Below are 9649 nucleotides of genomic sequence, written 5' to 3' on the forward strand. Positions count from 1 at the left end.
GAAAACAAACGACCCAGGATAGCCAAAATAATCCCATACAGTAAAGGAACATCTTTAAGCATAACCATCCCTGACTTCAAGATTTATTATACAGCTATATTAACTGAAACAACATGGTATTGGAATTAAAGTAGACAGATTGACAAATGGAATCAAACTGAAAAACCTGATATATACATACACAACTGAAAACATCTGATATTTGACAAAGAAGATAAAATTATACAATTTGATAAAGGAAAGCATCTTCAACAAATGGTGGTGACATTATTAGAGGCTTCCATGTAGAAGATTGCATATAGATCCAAATCTATCACTATGCACAAAAAGTCCAAATGGATCAAAGACCTCAACATAAATCCAGCCACACTTACCCTCTTAGAAGCAATCGTAGGATGTACCCTCAAATGAATTGATACTGGAGACTGCTTCCTGAACATAACATCAGTAGCACAGACACTGAGAATGACAATTAATAAATGGCACCTCCTGAAACTGAGAATCTTCTTTATGGCGAAGAACAGAAGTCAACAAGACAAAATCCAGCCCACAGAATGGGAAAAGATACTCACCAACCCCACATATTACAGAGGAATAATTTTCAAAATATACAAAGAACTCAAGAGGCTAGTCAGCAAATAATCCAATTAAAAAGTGTGGTATAGAATTAGATAAAGAAATCTCAATAGAGCAATCTAAAAATGGCTGAAAGACACATAAGAAAGTGCTCACCATCCTAGTCAGCAGGGAAATGCAACTCAAAACAACTCTGAGATACCATCTCACACCAAGAAGAGTTTATGCTGGTGAGGATGTGGAGAAAAGGGAAGACTCCTTCACTGCTGTTGTGAGTGCAAACTTGTACAGCCACTTTAGGAATCATTATGGCGATTACCCAGGTAAATGGGAACCAGTCTAACACAGATCTTGTAATTACACCCTTAGAAATTTAACCATTGGATGCACATTCATTCAAGAAGGACATCTGTTCAACTATGTTCATAGCAGCATTATTTGCAATAGCCAGAAACTTAAATAAACTTAACTGGCCCTCACCATAAAATTGGATAAAGAAAATGTGCTAAGTTTACACAATGGAGTACAACTCAGTGGGAAAAAGAATGGTATCTTTAAATTTGCAGGCAAATGGATGGAACTAGAAGAAACCATCTTGAATTAGGTAACTCAGTCAAAAAAAGACAAACATGGTGTACAGTAACTTATATATGGGTTTCGACATAGAACAAAGAATTACCAGCCTTCACTCCACACTGCCATAGTAGCTAGGAAACAAGGAGAACACTAAGAGGAACTTACAGGGTCCCCCATGAAGCAGAAAGTGGCAAGATCTCCTGAGTTAATTTTGAGCATAAGGGAGTTGAGAGGGAGGTAGGACAAAGAGAAGGGGCAGATATGAGTAGAGAAGAGGACAGCAGGGAACAGGAATATTAAGTCAGGGGAAAGTATATGAGAGCAAGAAAAGAAATACCACAATAGTGCTACACATTATAAATGTAAAGAAATATCTGGTTCTAGGGAAATATACAGGGATCTACAAGGACGACCCCAACTAACATTCTAAGCAATATTGGATTAATTGATGCCTTTCCCAATAATGATATTAATGACTCCCTTATAAGCCATCCTAGAGCCTTCATGCAGTAGCTGAGGGAAGCAGAGTCAGACACCCATAGCTAAAGCCTGAGCTGAACTCCTAAAATCCAGTTGCAGTGAGTGAGGTGTAATGACCAAAGGAGTCAAGACCTGGCTGGAATGACCCACAGAAACAGCTGACCTGAACAAGTGGGAGCGCACGGACACCAGAATATTAGCTGGGAAACCAGCAAAGGACTGTTCCAAACCCCCTGAATGAGGATATCAGTTTGGAGGTCTAGAGAATCTATGGTGCCTCTGGTAATGGATCATTATTTATCCCTAGTAAAGGAATGGACTTTGGTAGCCCATCCCAAATAGAGGGATACTGCATCAGCCTAGACACACAGGGGAGGGAATAGGACCTGCTCCAAATGATGTGGCAGATATTGAAGATCCCCCATGGAAGGCCTCACCCTGGCTTGAGAGCAGGGATTGGGATAGGCAGCCTGTGGGAGCAGGGGAAGAGGGGAAGGATTGGGAACAGAGATTGTCATATAGAAGAAGATTTTTTCTAATTTAAATAAAAAGCAAAATAGAGAAATTATTCAATATGTCTTTCTACAATAAGTTACAAAACAAATATTCACCAATGAGTGAATTTTAATAATTGATACAGAAAAGGAAAGCAGTTAAGTGTTATTTTTCAATTATCACGCATGTTAAAGAAAAAGGGGTAGTAAGGACAAAGAAAGGAAGGGAGGCAAGAGAAGAAGAGGGGGAGAATTAAAAAAGAAAAGAAAGACATTACGTTAAAATGAATGTGACTGTATACATACATTTAAAAAACACAAATTGTTAGTATAATAATATGTCTAATATATCAAGTAAATCTTGAATGAAATCTGTCATTGTGACATATTGTTGTGTGCATTCTTTCAGCTGCTGTGGTAAATCATGAGAAATTTTATTCCAATTTGGAGAGAGAGAGAGAGAGAGAGAGAGAGAGAGAGAGAGAGAGAGAGAGAGAGAGAGAGAGAGAAACACAGAACAGACAGCTACAGAGGAGACAGAGACACAGAGAGAGTGTACAAATTGCCTGATATGGTTTCCTAAGACCACCGTCTGTGTCCTGCATATTGAATTCAGATTATCAGACTTGGCATTAGGTAAATTTCCCCACATAGCCATCTGCTTGAAAAGAGACACAAGCAGTTTAGAAAATCAATTGAACTTGTCCAAATAATATAAGGTGTCAAGAATATAATACTGGGAAGTCTAAAGTCCAAGAGGAGTCAAAAGGTATTTTTAAAGACTTTAGATTACATAATAGGAAGTGTAAAAGGGTAAGGAATATCAAAGAAAGATAGGAAATGAGGATTTTCTTCAGAAACCCACAACACACATTGTGTACCTGGTCAAAATATTCTTCATTCCACCACATTGTTTCACTTTTCCCATGAATATCAACAGTGTGACACATGAAGAAATGGAAAAGAATAAATATATACGTTGTCTCTATCTATGCATATGTCTGCATTCTGCATTTGGAGAAAAGGGGATGCAAATAGCTTACATTTGTTACACTAGTTTCCTAAAAATCTTCATAGGCATAGATTTTCACTTCTACCACATGGCAGTGTCTGATAAATCTCTGGAAAAGCATTTGGCCATCTTTTCTTAATGTTTACTTTTCGAATGTGTATCATTTGATTTGACTTGTTTTTTTTTTCTTTGCGTGTGTGTGTGTGTGTGTGTGTGTGTGTGTGTGTGTGTGTGTGTGTTTTAAATTTTTAACAAATCTTTGAAGTAAAACACAAGAAGCCTAGGACAAAGTTAGCCAGTTAAAATCACTCAGCTTGATGTGTCCTTCTAGATGCTACAAGTGTAAATACATGTGCGAGATTGATGTAATACAGTATGTACCATGCTTTCACCCACAATGTGAACATTTTCGAGCTAAAAACTCCATACCATAGTGGTGGTCACTCCTTTAGTCCCAACATTCGGGAGGCAGAGGCAGGCAGATCTCTGTGAGTTTGAGACCAGCCTGGTCTACAAGAACTAGTTCCAGGATAGCCTCCAAAGCAACAGAGAAACCCTGTCTCAAAAAAATAAAAATACAAAAACAGAAAACAAGCCAAACAAAAACTGCTTACTGCACGAGTATTTTGAAAACCAAATATACACCATGACATCTCAATCTGTCAGACAAAATTATAATCCTGTCTTTCTTGGCAAACAATATTTCACAGAAGACAAAAAGGACAACTAGCCACAAGACAGAAGCACAGAAGAATTTGCAATTAAAATTCAATCTTTACCTCAATGCACAGCTCACAAGGACACACAAACAAAGGTCAGACTAACTACATCACTCCTAAGTTGATCATCAAATCAACTTACTAAAATATGAAGATGAAGTACTGTTCTTGCTCAATAAATGGGTTCCCATGGAGTAGCTGCAAAACAAACCAGCGGCATTGTCTTCATGATGTCAATCTCAACACAGCACTGCAGATCTTCCCCTGTGAGCCACCCTGTACCTGTCCACAGTCAGCCTAGCAACCTGAATTAATCCACACTCTCTGGACTTGGCTTATCATTTCTACCTTCAAGACAAAACTTTTATAATAATTCTACCATAGTCACTAGCTATACTTAAAACCACATGCTCTCCTTCTTAAGTTCAGATATTGAATGAACTTTGTATTCAATATACCTAAGTTTTTTTCATTTAAACAAAAAAATGCAATATGATTCTTTTGTACAGTTGTGAACTGTCTACTGGATGTGGTGACCCAGGCAAAGAGTCCCTCCTTCATCTATCCATTTCTCTGCACAACTTCAATTCAGGATGATGCTACTGAGAGTATTAACAAAGGTCACCTCAGAAGACAGTCTTCGAAGGCCTAGAAGGAGATTTTAGTTGTTATTTTGCTATTTCTAGCATCCTTTAGGCACTGGAACTTGGTCTTGAATACTTGGCAATATTAATAAATTTTGTCTCAAAGCAGTAAGAAAATGTGCATCATGGACTGTAGAGTGACTCAGCAGGTAAAGCTGCTGGCATGAATCTGGTGACCTCAGTGTGATCTCCAGGATCCATATGATAGAAGGAGAAAACTGATTCACAAATTATTTTTAGCTTCTACACCTGTACAGTAGCATGCATTGCTCACATACATGTGCTCATAAATAAATGTGAAAAAAGGAAGAACAACATGGGACACTTAGAAGGCTCACAACCCATTTACGGATTGATTTGTTATTTCAGAGGAATGATGACACTCTGGTTGGGTATGGAATTGTTAATCTTGGTCTTTGAGTAGTTGCTGTACCAGTTAGTGGAGGTGGGGAAGGGGGAAGAATTGCCCCCAGAATAAGGCATTGTACCTTCTGGTTGGTTCATCTTGTCTAAGCCATTGTTTCAGTGTGTACTTAAATTAAATTTGTTATTACACTGAGCACTCCTCCACCTACCTCCTCCCTACCAACACCTCTATGAAGCAATGTGAATATGCCAGTTTTGATGGTGTAAACAATGATATGTTCAAAATAGTTCCTTTCCCAAAAGTCTGTAATAAACCACATAAAGAAATGATAACATTTTAGAGTTAAATTATGATAATTTACAAATGCTTGAAATCTATACATCATAATGAAGCAACAGCTAATCATTGTGAAAAAAAACTACTCACTGACACCTTTAATATAGAGAAAGTCAGATCTCATCAACAGATATTTAAAATATTTTTTATTTAATTAATCTTATTTTACATACCAATTCCAGTTCCCTCTCCTTCCTTTCCTTACTTTCCCTTCACCATTCCCCATCCCATTCACTGTTTATTCCCCAGGTGAGGGTGAGGCCTCCCATGGAGGATTATCACAGTCTATCACAGCATTTGGGAAAGGACCTTAGCCCTACCCTGTGTATCTATGCTGAGAGAGTATCCCACCATAGGGAATGGTTTCCAAAAAACCAGTTTGTGCACTAGGCCATTGGCCTCATAGACCTCCAAGCCTCCCAACTGAAACCCAGGTTAAGACTTAGGCAGGTTCCCCAGCTGTCAGTCTGGAGTCTGTGAACTCCCACTTGCTCAGGTTGTTTCTGAGGCTCTCCCTTCATGGTCTTGCTCATTGCTCCTTCCTCTCTTATAAGTAGGTTCTAGGAGAAGTCTATTTTGTTAGATATTAGAATGTCTACACCAGCCTGATTCTTAGCTATAATTTGTTCACAAAAATCTTTTTTCAACACTTTACTGGGGTGGGATTATTTATTTATCATGCTTTCTTGGGTGTAGTTAACTTGGTGGGTTAGAATTTTCCTTCTAGAATCATCCTTGGGGTGAAATTTTAAATAAATATATTTTGAATTTGACTTTCTGGTGGAATGTCTTGTTTTTCTCCAACTATACCAATTTCTCCATCTATAGTTTTGCTGGGTATAGTAGTCGTAGAAGGTATCTGTGGTCTCTTAGTGTCTGAAGCACATCTGTATAGGTCATTTTGGCTTTAGAGACTCCATTAAGAAGATGGGTGTAATTTAAATAGGTATGTCTTTATATATTACTTGTCCTTTTTCCCTTGAAGCTTTTTTTCTGTTTTAAAATTTATTATTTTTAAACACTTTACATACCAAACACTGTTGCTTCTCACTCTCCTCCTCCCCTTTCATGCCCAAGTCTCTCCTGAGCAAAACTCCATCCACATCTCAGAAAAGGTAAGGCCTCCCATAAGGAATTACCAAAGCCTACACATTCAGTTGAGGCAGGACAAAGTTCCTCTCCCTTCATCTAGACTGAGCAAGATATCCCACCATAAGGAATGGGTTCCAGAAAGACAGCTATTTCACCAGGCGTGAATCCTAGACCTACTGCCAGGAATCCCAGTAGCAGATCAAGCTAAACAATTGTTGCACAGACTAACAGGGCCTAGTTTAATTCCATGAAGGTTCCCTGGCTTCTGTTCTAGAATCCATTAGCTCCCTTGAGATCAGATCCCGTGAGAATGCTTTCTTTGTGGGTTTCCCAGTCATTTTCTTGACCCACCTTTCCAAGCTCCGGAGATTATGGGTAACAAGAAAGACCCTAATAGGGACAAATGGATCATTCTGGAAAGGGGAAATGGATGAGATGTCCTGGGTAAACTGGGGCTAGGGTATGGTAGAGAGGAGGGGTAGGGGATATGAACAAATCAGAATGTGATGGTTGACTTAGGGGAAGGATGGAGTGGAAGAGCAATGAAAGAGACATCTTGATAGAGGGGGACATTATGGGGTTAAGCAGAAACTTTTTCTAGGAGATCCCCAGGAATCCACAATGATAACCCCAGATAAGACTCTTAGCAATAGTGGAGAGGGTGTCTTAACTGGTCTTGCCCTGTAATCAGATAGTCAACTATTCTAACTGAAGTCATAGAACTTCAATTCAGTAACTGATGGAAGCAGATGCAGAGATCCACAGCCAAGCACCATGCTTAGCTGGGAGTATAGTCAAAGACAGAGAGGAAGGATTGTATGAGCAGTCAGGTTCCCTTGCAGCTTTTAACAGTTTTTCTTTGTTGTGTATATTTAGTGTTCGGTCATTATGTGGCAAGGGGGATTTCTTTTCTGGTCCAATCTATTTGATATCCAATAAGATTATTGTACCTCTGTAGAAATGTCCTTCTTTAGATTAGGGAATTTTTCTTGTAAGATTTTGTTAAATGAATTTACTGAGCCTAGGAATTGGGATTCTTTCTGTTTTCCTCCATTTTTATTTTATTTAGAAATAAAATTGTTTTACATGTCACTCTCAGTTCCCTCTCCCACCCCTCCTACCCCAACCCACCGACAACTAACACCCTACCTATCCATGTTCTCAAGTTGTCAGTCTGGAGTCTGTGAGCTTCTACTTGCTCATATGAGCTGTTTCTGACTCATGGTCTTGACCCCTTTGATCATCACTCCTCCCTCTTTACAACGGGACTCCAGGTGTTCAGCCTAGTGCTTAGCTGTGAATTTATGCTTCTGCTTTCCTCAGTATGGATGAAGGCTCTATGATGACAACTAAGTTAGTCATCGATCTGATTATAGGAGGAAGGCCCATTAAGATAGCCTCTCCAATATTGCTTAGTCTGGGGCCCATGAGAAACCCCTTGTTCAGGTCATTCAGCCTAATTCTTATGGATTCTGTCATATACCTAAGACCCACTGAGATATACAGCCTTGTGGACAGAACAACCAATTGTTTCTTGGATTTTTTCATCAAGAGACAACTATTGTTGAATTAATAATCTAACCATAACCTGTAAGCCATTCTTACACACACACACACACACACACACACACACACACACACACACACAGATACACTCACATAAACGAACTTATCCTATTGGCTCATTTTCTCAAAAGATCCCTGACTAACACAGGGAGATGCACTGCCTTAAACAAAATAATGTAGAGTAACAGCTAATGGAAGACATCTAGTGGGGAATCTACATGCTCTACATGCTCACATGTTCACCTTCCAACCTGCGCATACAAAATACAGCTCTGTTGGTTTTCTATTGTTCTTGTAACCAGTTATCAACATGTTTATAGACTTGATTTCTCTGTGTTGGAAGGCCAAATAGTTTTCTGGGCTAAAATCAGGAAGGTTGCAAATTGCAGCTCCTTCTGAGGAGGAAGGAACAATGTGGTCTACTGCCTTTTCAGCATCTGGAGACCACAGGTGTTCCATATTTTATAATCCTCTGATGCCAGACACAGGATGAGTCTTTCTCACAGTGTGCTATTCTGAACTTCCTCATCACATATTGAGCAACTTCTGTAGCCACTTCTTCTTCAAAGGATTCTTAAATGTCCTTTTAGGCTATCTGAACCAATAGTCTTTGTCATGACAGTTGGAAAGCAAGCATAGCACATTTTTGACACACAGTCAGTCACATTCACTGATTAGGATGTGGTAATCTTAAAGTAGTCGGAAGCTATTACAGATAAAAACAATAAACACTGGCTTCAATTTATAATAATCATAAATATGCACGGTTTCATATAATGCCCCCTTTACTGTGTAAAGTAGTTAGGTTCACCCATAATTGAGTATGAAGAAAGACAATTGTGTTTGACTGACACAGAAAATGTGAATTATATAGTAAAAATGTACACACAAAGACTTACTTCCTCACTGTGAGGGTACCTGTCTGTAATTCAGGTACTTTGGAGCCTAGGGCAACTGAATTCTGTGATTCCCAGCTAGCCTGAGTCCACACTAAATTCCCCTACTGCTTGGATTATGTAGGGGAACTCTGTCTCAAAAAATCATCAAACAAATATGTTGAGAAAAACCACATTATATCCACACCACAAAATTTCAACTACGCTTTCAACATAACTTTCTTAAGCATATAACTTGCCAGCCCTATATGGCAGCAATTATTGTCAAGCATAAAGACTGAAGCAAAAAGGGAAAACTTTAGGCAAAATAGTAAGACAAATTAAATTAAGAGAAAAATAAAATCCCATTTCTTCTTGTATTTTTTCATAGAAATAGTTTTTAAATAGACACTCATGTCTATAGCCTCTAGAATTAAATAGGAGTTTATAACTTAGAGAAAGAGGCTTTTTATTTCTTGGTATCATATGTGTCTTGCTATCACTAGCTAAAGCCATTCTAGATATAATTGATCATTTATCCCCATGAATGAATGGAAATGTCTGCATTAAGTTTATTTATAATGAAGAATTTTTCTAGAAAATATTTTCATAGTTGTAGGTCCTCCATTGGGGCATAATTCCCTTCTATTGTCAGAACTTTTAATCTGCACACCTGTAAACAATGGGAATCTAAAATTTTCCAGTAAGGTTCATTCATATGAGTGAACACAGGTGATTAAGACATTTTAAAGATGATCCTATGAATTCAGATGCCATTATTTATGATAACTTTAATGGTAAATTTCTGTAATACAGTATCCTTACTAAATAGCTACTAATGATAATGAAGACTTCAATAATTATTGGATACTTAGAACTTTTGTCATGTGTAAATTATACACATTCTTTTTA

The sequence above is a fragment of the Cricetulus griseus genome, chromosome 9, assembly GCF_003668045.3.
Source record: "Cricetulus griseus strain 17A/GY chromosome 9, alternate assembly CriGri-PICRH-1.0, whole genome shotgun sequence".
Lineage (NCBI taxonomy): Eukaryota > Metazoa > Chordata > Mammalia > Rodentia > Cricetidae > Cricetulus > Cricetulus griseus.